Source organism: Ceratotherium simum, chromosome 20 (assembly GCF_057802395.1).
Source record: "Ceratotherium simum simum isolate JZ-2026a chromosome 20, ASM5780239v1, whole genome shotgun sequence".
Lineage (NCBI taxonomy): Eukaryota > Metazoa > Chordata > Mammalia > Perissodactyla > Rhinocerotidae > Ceratotherium > Ceratotherium simum.
In genome coordinates, this window is record NC_141919.1 from 26,617,285 (window position 1) to 26,628,893 (window position 11,609).

General features: G+C 41.7%; 1 protein-coding gene across 3 annotated transcripts in view; it reads right to left on the bottom strand.

The window, feature by feature from the left end:
- PLGRKT (plasminogen receptor with a C-terminal lysine) overlaps window positions 1-1,194 on the bottom strand; it is a 45,589-nt gene extending 44,395 nt beyond the window's left edge. Inside the window, exons 1-2 of one of the 3 annotated variants that reach the window (XM_087444552.1) lie at window positions 1,108-1,176; window positions 255-482 (exon numbers count right to left, since the gene is read on the bottom strand). The gene's annotated coding sequence lies outside the window, so the exon portion shown is untranslated. Of the gene's footprint in view, window positions 1-254; window positions 483-1,107 lie in introns of all 3 variants that reach the window. The other 2 variants (XM_087444553.1, XM_004436823.2) reach the window with 2 other exon arrangements.
- Between the last annotated feature and the right edge of the window lie 10,415 nt (window positions 1,195-11,609).

Here is an 11,609-nt window from a genome sequence, read left to right on the forward strand (position 1 = left end):
TTATATCTATATGAGATGATAGATGTTAGCTGAACCTATTGTGGTAATCATTTCACAAGATATGTAAATCAAACCATCATGCTGTATGCCTTAAACTTATACAAAATGTCAGTTATTTCTCAATAAAACTATTGGAAAAGAGAGAAAAGAAGCAAGAGTGACCTTGCAATAGCAATAACTTTGAATTCACATAATTATATGTCTCTCCAAAATTTCAACACTTTATCATTGGTGACAAATGTCTTGCTACTTACAACTTAGACACCAGTGTGTCTCAGGGCTGAGAATGCTGATTTGGGTCCCTTTTGCCTTCATTTTTCCTTTGATTACTCCTGAGACCTTAGAAAGGGCCCTTTCATGCTCCAGCCCCGCCTCAGCAGTGCTATAGATTACAATGGAAGGGGTATTGCTGAGGAGGAGAGTTGGGGCTGCAGGTTCCAGGCAGCCTTCTTCCAGTCACCCTTGGGGACCTGGATTTGATTCTACTTATTAAAAAAAAAAAAAAAAAAGGATAATTCCATGACCCATCATGACCTCTGTCATGCAAATTTCTGCAATGACTCATTTCCTGATCTAATGACACATTACCTACATTTATGACTGGTTCCATAATTACAACCATTTTCAACGTGTTTGCGTTCCATTCAAACTAGGCCACTTCCCCTGCAAAGTCTAGCCCGCGCGTTCCGTTCAAACTAGCCCACTTCCCCTGCAAATTCCAGGACCGAACCCACAGCTTCGGGGAGGTTTTCCCCAATTCAACTCCACCCGCGCTCCCTGGACCCAATTATTGTAACTTGGGAACTTCCTGTAGTGATGTGATTTCCGTTGATAATCTCTGCCTTCCTTCACAACTGGATTACAACGTTACGGGAGAGGCCAAGAGTCCTTGCGACGAGAACAGACTCTTCTGAGTCTAGGTTGGCGACACTGGTCAGCACTGGGGGCCGGAGGAGAGCCAAGGGCGGCGCTCACGAGGAGCAGGCGCCCAGGGCGGCTGGGCAAGCCCGGGGCCCCGGAGCTCGGCGCCTGCGGACGCGGCCGCACGGCCCCGCCCTCCCCACCCGCCTGCGGCCGGCCGGTCCCGCACGGCCGGCGCTCACTCACTGGGCAGCGGGCGGCGGAGGCGCGGGGACCACGGTGATCGTGGCAGAGCCTTCGGGCCGGGGATCTCCTAGACCGCGGCGGTGACCCGGCCTCGCCCCGCAGAGCCTCGCCATTGGCTGGCGTGACAGTAGATTCCCAGCCTCAGCCAATCAGCGGAGCCCTCGGCTTTCTTAAAGGGCCCGCACGCCTGACCCGAGGCCTGGGTTCCTGGCCAGGCGCCTGGGACGGACAGGTCAAAGAGGCAAATTCAAAGCAGCAGGAACTCAGCCGTCAGATTTTTGAGGGCAGGCAGAGGAAGCAGAATGGAAATCTCATTTAAAGGCCTCAGTGAGTTTTGTCAGTTACCCACGTATATGAGGAATCCATGCTCCTTCGCTGAGCTGAGCTAAGATTCGACAGAGTTTAATGAGCCATCTCTCTGTTATTCTCCAGAAATAGTGTCAACCACCACTGTTGAGTCTGTTTCCGAGATGAGAATGTGTCTCATGAGTAGTTGTCACTTAAACATATAATCCACATTTATAAACTTTTTTTAAGGTCTTTTCTACTTGCGGAATAGGTTTAATGTTGAGAGTGGACATTTTTCTTTTCTTTGGTTGAATCTCACAATAGACACAGTTTATTTAATGTTAGAGCCTCAGTCTCCTCATCTGTTAAATTGCCACCATTAAAGTGCCAAACAGGTTCAGACAAGAAACAAAAAAGAGCAGATTCGACCATAGTTACTAATTCTTTATTTTTGGACAGAGCTGTCTCTCTCCTCTGCTGCTCTGACAGCTGTCCATTTCTTCTCACCCCCACCAGCGATTTCTATCTAGAGTAAGTCAAGCCTCTCTCCCAGCCTCATTGAGAGAGTATTTGAGGAGCTGTTGGCACTCTGTTCTTTGCTACTAAATGGCTTGGGAGAATAGCATGGACTTCACCAGGCTCTGACCTTGAGGAAGGTCCATCAGGAGGGTCCCTGCTCTTAACCCTGGCTGATCACCACATCAGTGGGAAAGGTGAGTGAACACCACACAGACCTCCTAGGCTTGCCTCGATGCTCTCAGCACCGGCCCTCAGTATTCTGGAGCTTGGGTCCCACATTCCAGACACTATTTGTTGAATGGCTGTGTAGGGAAATCTCACCAGCATCCCTGTTTCCAGTTGTGGGAGTGGATAGGTTGCCAAGATAGCCTATGTACCACAGGAGCAAAGCCATGTGGAGCTTTGACTCTTTAAGGGAGGGTAACAACTGATAAAAGAAGTGGGGAATAGCATTTGAATGCAAAGGCTCTAGCATTAGCACGAGTAGATTCAATGTCCAGCTTTGTCACTGTCACTCTTTATCCTCTCCAAAACTTACTTTTATCATCTCTACCACAGGACTAAAGCCATCTAACTTATGGGATTGTGCAGACTTAATGAGAAAATATATTTAGATACTTAGCACAGTGTCTGGCACATAGTTAGTATTCAATAAACAGTAGTAACCAGCAACAGTAGGGAGCTGTTACTAACTCTAGCTCAGAAGGGACAAGGGGGAAGGAGCAGTTACTAACACCAGGCAAGAGCCATACTGTGGCTGTAGGAGAGGGTAACCCAACAGGAGCTATGTTGTTCAGTAGAAGAAAGCAGTCAATGCTGACCTTTATCCCAGCAGGGTGAGATCCTGTGATTGTAGCCACTGCTAGGACCTCAGCTCAATGTGGGGACAGAGTGGAGAAGACAGACCCATCTCGCTGTCCCCCGTGCTCTGATATCCTGCTGAGGTCTTCCATTGGCTAGATCTACTAGGAAGCCAGAAGACGAGGGAGCCAGGTTGATGCAGTCTATAGAGGTCAGCCTCTTACACACAAAGACTGGAGGGACAAATGGAAAATATCCAGCACACCATTTCTACAACCTTGGGTTTGTCATGTTTGGAAGTCCTAGTTCAAAAGGAAGAAATGCCTCCACTAGAGGACCCAGCCATGGTTCTATTGAATTGGAAGCTGAAACTACCCCCTGATCATTTTGGTTCCTCATAGTGATGGAACTGGGATAACTGATCCCAATTACCAAGGGAAAATTGGGTTGCAGCTCTACAGTGAAAGCAAGGAGAACTGTGCGTGATGCCCAGAGATTCACCGGGCACGTCGCACTACTTCCATGTGCAATAACAATGATCACTAGATAACTGCAGTAACCTGATAAAGTCAGACCACTTCAATTTCAGACTATGCAGAAATTAAAGTGTTGCATCACCACACCAGATAAAAAATTTCTGATTTACCGAGCTACTGCATAGGGCAAGGGAAATATAAGTGAATGAAGTAGAAAGCTATGATTATCAATTTTAGCCTTGTAACACACTATAGAGGCAGGGACTGTTGTAGCTCTGCATATAAAATGTTAATCATTTTTTCCCTGCCCCTCTTTCCTTGTTACCTGGTATGAAGAATACTGGTGGAGACAAATATTACAATTTAGTCTCTAGGTCAGAGTATACCTAAATTGACATCACCTCAAAGCAATATGGTGGTTGGTGGGGTTCTGTGATTCTCATGTGTAGTGGATGAGCTTCTCTTCATCTGAGCAAAGGGCAGGAATAAATGCTGAGTGGCAAAACAGGTAGACTATCTGGATTTTCTGTTTACCTTCCCTCATATCCATTCTCCCCCCTTCCCTGCCCTGTTCTATGCCCCTAGAAACTGACTCTTTAGAAAACTTCACCTGGGCTCTCCTCAGCTGGTTTCCATTTGGGTTTGGACAGTGGGAGTCATCTCCAGGAGACTAGAGGCAGGAGGAAAGAAAGGTAGGGTATGTTTTCTCCATTCTTTCTCTGTTTGAGGCTGAGGATCTGATGGTGGCTGTGTCCTTCCACAACTCCGGCTCTCAACCAGTGGCCTCTTCTCCATGGCTCCAGCTCACAGAGCTCTGGAAACGCTTTCTTACCTTACTTCTTAGCTTAGAGATGGTATGGGCTTTCCACTGTTGCTAGACTCTCAACTTGATGGTCCTCTTAACCCTATCCACACCCCTTTAAATAGTGTCTTCGTTGATATCTCTTTAGTGGAACCAACTGAGTAGAATTCCTATTCCTGATGGAAACCTAACAGCTACACTTTAAACCGTACACATACATTATAAATACTCTTGTATGTATGACATTGTTCACAATTTTAAAATATAAGTGAAAAAAGTGACCATGAGAATATATACCCTGGGAATTAAGAGAAATCTTGGTATAGATATGGAACACATTTCATAGAATGTGAGGTAAGAGGATTAAAGGAAATTTATTTCAATATCAACATATAACTTTAACTGGTGTGTGCATTATTTCTAATTGTATGAATTTGTGAATGTATGTGTATATGTTTTTACACATACATATAAATAGGTGCTTTTTAGCATTTTGCATTATAGCATAAGGATTTTCGTGTTCTTATATAGCATTCTTATACACCATTCATAACAGGTATATGATTTTCCACAAGTGTGTATACAATTTTTTTGCTACTGTCAATAACATCATGATGATCAACTTCATATACATAGTTTTTTAATATGTTGATTGGAAATCCTGGGTTAAATAATATAAATATTTTAGAGAGAATTGGTGTAAAATCCTCAACTCATTGAAAGTCCCCTATCCCAGGACAGTAAAATTACTCAGTATTTCCCCGTACACTATAAAGTAGTTTTTGAAAAAACAAAGTTTTTGAAAGTTCCAGATGCGCTTAATAGTGTTTCCTTTTAACAAAAACACTTTCACAAGGTGGGTGAATTTCTCCATTAATCTGGGAACCGGGTTTAGCCAAGAACCTCTGTCTGTGAAGGAGGGCAAGTAGTTGCACGATATAGGGCTGAGGCTAGAAGCTCTTCAATATGAAGCTGTTCTGGAATGGTGTTGCCTGTGCTCTGAGGAACACGGTCTGGATTTTAATCTTATACCTCAATCATGGAGCACGCCTGTAGCTTGGGCACAATCTGAACCAGAGCATCACTAAGCTTTGTATAAACCTTGTTTAGACTTTGTCCATTCCTCAACAGTGACACCATGTGGCAGTGTAATATAATGGCAGTGGTAGACTCATCCAGTTCTCTCCCTACCTAGAGATTTTTAAATTGAGATGTAATTCACATACCATAAAATCCACCGCTTTAAAGTATGTAGTGTGGTGGCTTTTAGTATATTCAAAAAGTTGTACAACTATCACCCCAACTAATTCTATAACATTTTCATCACCCCAAAAAGAAACTCCATACCCAGTAGCAATCACTCCTCATTCTCCCTGTTCCCCCAGCCCCTGGCAACCTCAATCTGCTTTCTGTCTCAATAGGTTTACCTATTCTAGACATTCCACATAAATGGAGTCATACAATATATGGTCTTTTGTGTCTGGCTTCTTTCACTTAGCATAAGGTTTTCAGGGTTCATCTGAGTTGTAGCATGTATCAGTACTTCACTCTTTTTTATGGCAGAGTAATATTCCCAGGCATAGTTATACCACATTTTGTTTATCCATTCAAAATTAATAGACATTTATATTATTCTGACTTTTTTGCTATTATGAGTAATGCTGCTATGAACATTCATGTACAAGGTTTTGTACATATGTTTTCAGTTCTCTTGGGTATATATTTAGGAGTGGAATTACTGAGTCATATGGTAACTCCATGTTTAGCTTTTGTTAAACTCCAGTGTAGACACTGGAGCCAGAGTGCCTGGGTTCAAATCTTGGCTGTGCCACTTCCTAACTGTCTAAGCTTAGACAAGTTACTTAACTTCTGTGCCTCAGTATCCACATCTCTGAAATAGGGGCAATAATAATACTTTCCTCATAGGATTGTTGTAAAATTTAAATGAGCTAATATATGTAAATCACCGACACAGTGTCTGACGTAAAAAATGCTGTATGTTTTACTATGACTGCTATTTTCAATCTTTATTATAATTATTGCATTTTGTTTTGTTAACTTGGTAGTTAAAAAAAGTGATGATATAGCTTGTTGAGGTTTGCCATTGAAATGGAATAATCAGCGATGACAGTAATTTAAGGGGGCAGCAAAGTCAAGGAAAGCTTTTTTGAGCAGGGGGTGATTATATTTCAGAGTGTAGCCTGAATAAAACGAGGCTTCACACGGTTCAGGCCAAGCATGTAATAGCATTGTAAGAAAACACCAATTGACTGCTGAAGCATTGAAGAATAATACTTAAGCTTTTTAAAGGAGTCCCTGCAAATGCTCTGCACAGCATATTGAACAGACTCCTAACATCTTCTCTAGATATTTCTCTTTCCAAATTTTTTTTTGCTTACAGTAGCATCTTATATTTCTCCTCCTTCTCAACCACAAGGTCTCCATACCACTAGATTAAACGCCTGTTAATTTCCTCCTCCTACAGCCCATGCAACTCACATGACCCTGTTCTCAGCCTGTGGCTCTCAGCCTCCTGCACCCCTGAGAAATTCAGCCTGGTCTCCTACCCTAAATGCCCTTTTTTTTTTTTTTAATTGAGATTAGTCCCTGAACTCTGATGAATAAAATAATGTACCTTACTATATATTTCCTGTCCTTTGCAGGTCTTCACAAGAGGGACACAACATCTGTTTGTGACCCAGGGACACCAAAAAACCATACCTAGACCTCAGCCTTCATTCTTTTTCTCCTTCTATGGCTAGCATCCCTAGAAGTGCTGCACAGCTTGGCCTGGCAGTGTCTATGAAATTTCTTCCAAGCAAACCTAGGAATAAGCATGTCAATGATAGAATTTATTCTTCCCTATGCCAACTCCCCATCTTTCTCTTGCCCTCCAAGAACACATGAAAAAGGATGAGTTAACTGGGTTAAATTTTTTGTTGTTACAGCAGGCATTAATTATCCTCTTTACCAAAACCAAGCAAATGAGGGTTATTTCCATGACTATTGGAGTCTGTGAAATATAGGGTGATAGATACTCAATGATTTTGCTTGAGACCAATCCTCCTATACCAGAAGCAAGCTAGGACTACCTTTTCCAATCCAAACTTAGGCCAGCCCTCACTGGGTTTGGGGAAACTGCTTATCTCCACCTCCTGGGGCCTTGCCTTGAGAGAGTTGAACTTCAAGGGGTAGAAGTATGCCTACGTTGCTTCTGCCTTCCCAAGTCTACCTCAGTGTCTGAAACCAGAGTGTCACTATCTTATCTTACTCTTAAAATGCTGCCATGGTTTCTTTTACTTTGTCACCTCTGATTAGCCCAAAATCAGCAAGAATTTCTGGGTCAGAGACCTTCACTTGAGGTTGTAAAATGTAATTCACACGTTTCTACTTGGCTTGTTCATGCACAGGCATGATTGAAACCTATGCTTTCTACTTACTCCCCACTCTGCCATGTTCTGTAAGGAAATAAAACACTTCATCCCCAAACAGAGTTCACACCCCTCAATGCTGATGCCTTAGCTGATGGTATTTCTTAGCCTCTGAGGCTTTCCCTCTGCAAAATTTGTCAAGGAATGCTCTAACCATAACTCAGAGCCTTTTTCTCTCATCCCTGGCACTATGCTCCCTGTGAATTTTTTCAGCTTCTGATAGCAAGTGACCTGAACCAATAATTTCATAGTCTGATTAATAGCAAGTCCCAGGTGTAAGACCAAGGCCTTGGGCCACTCCTAGCATACTGCCACCAACTTTGCATTTCCAGAAAGGATTGTAATTTCTTCTTAAGAAATTATGAGTCTCTTGACTGGTTAAAACCAGCTTCTAGTTGTTAATTCTAGCTGAATATTTCATTTTTAGACTTCCTTAATTTAGAGAACTCACAAATATTGTGAAAGCCTAAAACTCTTGCTATAATATCCTATTCTGGAACAGCATATTAAAACATATATATCATCCTTGATTCCCTTTTTTCCCTTAGTACTCATATCTGTCAACAAGTTCCATTAGTTCTACTTCCAAATTATACTTTGAATGTGGTGTACAGCAACAGATCCTAAAAGTCTCCCAGCTTCCATGCTGGCCCCTCTATACTCCATTCTTCAGACCACAGCTAGAGTGATATTTTCAGAACATCCATCAGGTAACTCCTCTGCTTAAATCACCCAGTGGCTTTCCATTGCAATTAGAATCCAACCTTCTTCCCTCAGTCCTCAAGGCCCTTCATGATGTGATCTGATCCACCACGTCTCCCTTCAGTCTATAATCCAGCCACAATGACCTTCTTTCCATCCTCAGAACTTGCCAAATTTGTTCCTTCCTTATGGTCTTTGCACCTGTTGACCCCTCTGCTAGGAATGCTCGTCCTATAGATCTTTTCATGGTTGTCTTCATAATTCATTTCTCAAATATTACCTCTTAGAGAAGCCTTCCCTGGCCACCATAACTAAAGGAGCCTCACATCCAGGCATTCTACCATATTGTCCCACCTTGTTTTCTTTCTTTTTTTTTTATAGGACTTTGCAGTATCTGAAATTTCTGTTTATTAGTTTATGTTTGGAATCTCTCTCTCGGAACAGAAAAGCCTGGCTGTCCTTTCAGGAAAAGGTGGGGAAAAGAAAAAACTACTCATTCTTTCATGATGAGTCTACAATCATGAATGGCAGATTAAATTCTTGATCCAGTAACCGGGATGTGACTATAATTGGTCTTTGAATAACCACTTACTCATATCAGGAAACAAAAATCAGTTGTTCCCTTCAAAGTAGGGGTTTTAGAACTCATACTGTTCTTGGTTTAAAACCAAGTGTGAGTATAAAATAATACTTCTGGAGGCAATTCTACAGGAGACTTTTGAACTAAGTCCTTAAACCAAGTGAAATGACTTACAAGAGGATTGTTTCATTTGTACAACATTCACATAGGTTATTTAACTCTCAGATATTAAATCAATAAAATATTTCCCAGTATCCTCTGAAAGGGTATCTCCTAATTGTAAACTCTATTTTTAGTGGGCTTTCGTTCATTTATTGAGACTCCTTCAAATTAAATTGTTTACGACAGAGTGTTCCCAAATTCCTACAGCATCTATCTGAGTCATAATTATTTATGTCTGGGTTTGTGAATTCCTGAGGAAAGGGGACATTATAGGAGGCCTCTCCTTTGTTTTAAAGTACCCACAGCGTGGGAGCTGCGCTTTGAAGGCAAGAGCTCTTCACTTGGCCAGGTCTTCCCCAGCTCAGGACAGGAAGGAAAGAGATAAGTACAGTGTAAGTGAGAGAAGCATCTGAGCATAGGTGTCAAGTGAGGACAGCAGTTACCCGCTGGCCATCCACACATGTTAATCATTTCTGTATTTTAAACAGTTGTATAACCAGGACAAAGTGTTCTGCTCCACGAAGTCTGTTTGGCACCAATCAATGGGGTATGAATAGATGGCAAAGGTAGAGGTAACAGAAGACAGGAGTTGGTGAATGGAGACAGAGTGAGAGAAACATAGGGTAGTGGTTTATAACCCTGAACAATCAAAAATAGAAAATGGAAACAAATCTGGATATTGTCTTTAGGTATAATAATAAAATGCATTTTTAAATATTAGTGCAAACAAAGCAGTTTGTCAATATTTTTTGTTTTAATTATCTATAATATATCCTGTTTTTGATGATCAAGAAAGTTTACTGGATATTGCTCCCTCACCAGGAAATTGCTAGCATCACTTGAGGCCCAGTTGTAAGACCCTGGAACCTATCCTCCTTCTAAGATCAGGACAAACAAGGATCATCTCTCTTGTTTTAGGAGCAGAAGTGGAAGTTGAATGGGCAGAGGTAGAGCAAAGAGTGGTGTTGATACCGGTTAACCAAGTTAGATGGAGGAAGGGGAGTTATCGCTGCACTTGCAAAGAATTCTTGGTTCAATTTTTTCCTTAAACATTATGCCATCAGTTTTTAAAACTTCAGTGTGCACATGAATCACCTGGGGATGCTGTTGAAATGTAGACTCTCAGGAACATCCCAGAGAATTGGATTCAACTGTGATGCAACTGACGCTCAGAAACACTCTGAGAAACAGCACATCGGCCATGATGAGCTTTTACCTCTAAAAATGAATAGAGTAAGGGGGACATGAAAGGGAAATGGTGATCCCGGAGATGATAAGAGTGTCTAGTTCATCAGCTCTGGCTTTCCGCTGCTCTTCTTCTATCTCAGCATTTCTCCATCCACTTCCCCCAAATCACAAAACCAACACAAAGTTTTAGAACTAATGCCCCCCATCCCTGCCCTGGCTGTTTTGATTTTCATATATTTTTTTGAAGTGATAAAGTCTTTTTTTTTCTAAACACATGCTGTTTTTCTGTCGCCAGAAGATATCAAAAATGTCATTAAGAAGCTTGATAAACTGTATAGGAAAATGAATGGCTGAAGGGTGGAAACAGGTGGGTGAGATGAACAAAATCACAAATCCTTAGATTACTAATATGTAAATTACTGAGCAGGAAGCTGAGTGAATACCTTCCATTCTCATCAACAACTTCAGAGAAAGGCAAATTCCATTCGCCTCCTGCCTTCTCTGTTGATCATTCTGTAGACCTTGAACATTGCTTTAATAAAACAAACAAAAAAACAAAATATACCCTCTCCCCTAATTTTAAAAATTACTCACAGATCATAGTGGCCATCTAAGAAGGTGTTACTTATCGTGCCTACTCAATAAATTATTTGCCCGAGATAACTCAGCTAGTTAGTGGTAAGTGACTCTAGAGCCAGTTTTTTTCTGACTTGATAGTCATGACCACACTAGCAAGTCATGAAACCTATGTCCTGGGTCTTCACCACCATTTTTAGAAAAATGAAACAGATTAAACAGAAAATATCACAGGAACTAAAGTTGGGAAAACACTGCTCTATTCCACTATGTGGCCTCAAAAAGAGATTTGAAAGAGGGAGCATCTGAGCTGAATCTCCAAGTCTATTACAATTTTATTGAGGTTAAAGAGAATTTCACACTCCCCACCAGATTTTTTTTTTTTTTGCTGTGGAAGATTTACCCTGAGCTAACATCCATGCCAATCTTCCTCTATTTTGTATATGGGTCGCCACCACAGCATGGCCACCAATGAGTGGTGTAGGTCCATGCCTGGGAACTGAACCCAGGCTGCCAAAGTGGAGCGTACTGAACTTAACCACTAGGCCACGGGACTGGCCCCCAGATTTTTAAGGCAGTATCATTGTCAGTATTTTTCTAAGTTAAAAAATAAAAATATGTGAGCTAGCCCCGATGGCCTAGTGGTTCAAGTTAAGTGTGCTCCACTTCAGTGGCCTGGGTTCAGTTCCCAGGAGTGGAACCACACCATTCATCTGTTAGTAGCCATGCCGTGGCAGCAGCTCACATAAAGAACTAAGGGGACTTACAACTAAAATATACAACTATGTACTGGGGAGGAAAAAAAGAGGAAGAATGGCAAAAGATGGCAAATCTTTCCCAGCAAATTAATTAATTAATTAATTTTAAAAAATGTGATACTCTGAGAATGTGAAAATTCTTACTTGAGAAGCAAATTCCTTAACCAAGCCAATGCACATCTCAATATTCACTCATTATGCAGTATTTTGAATTGCGGT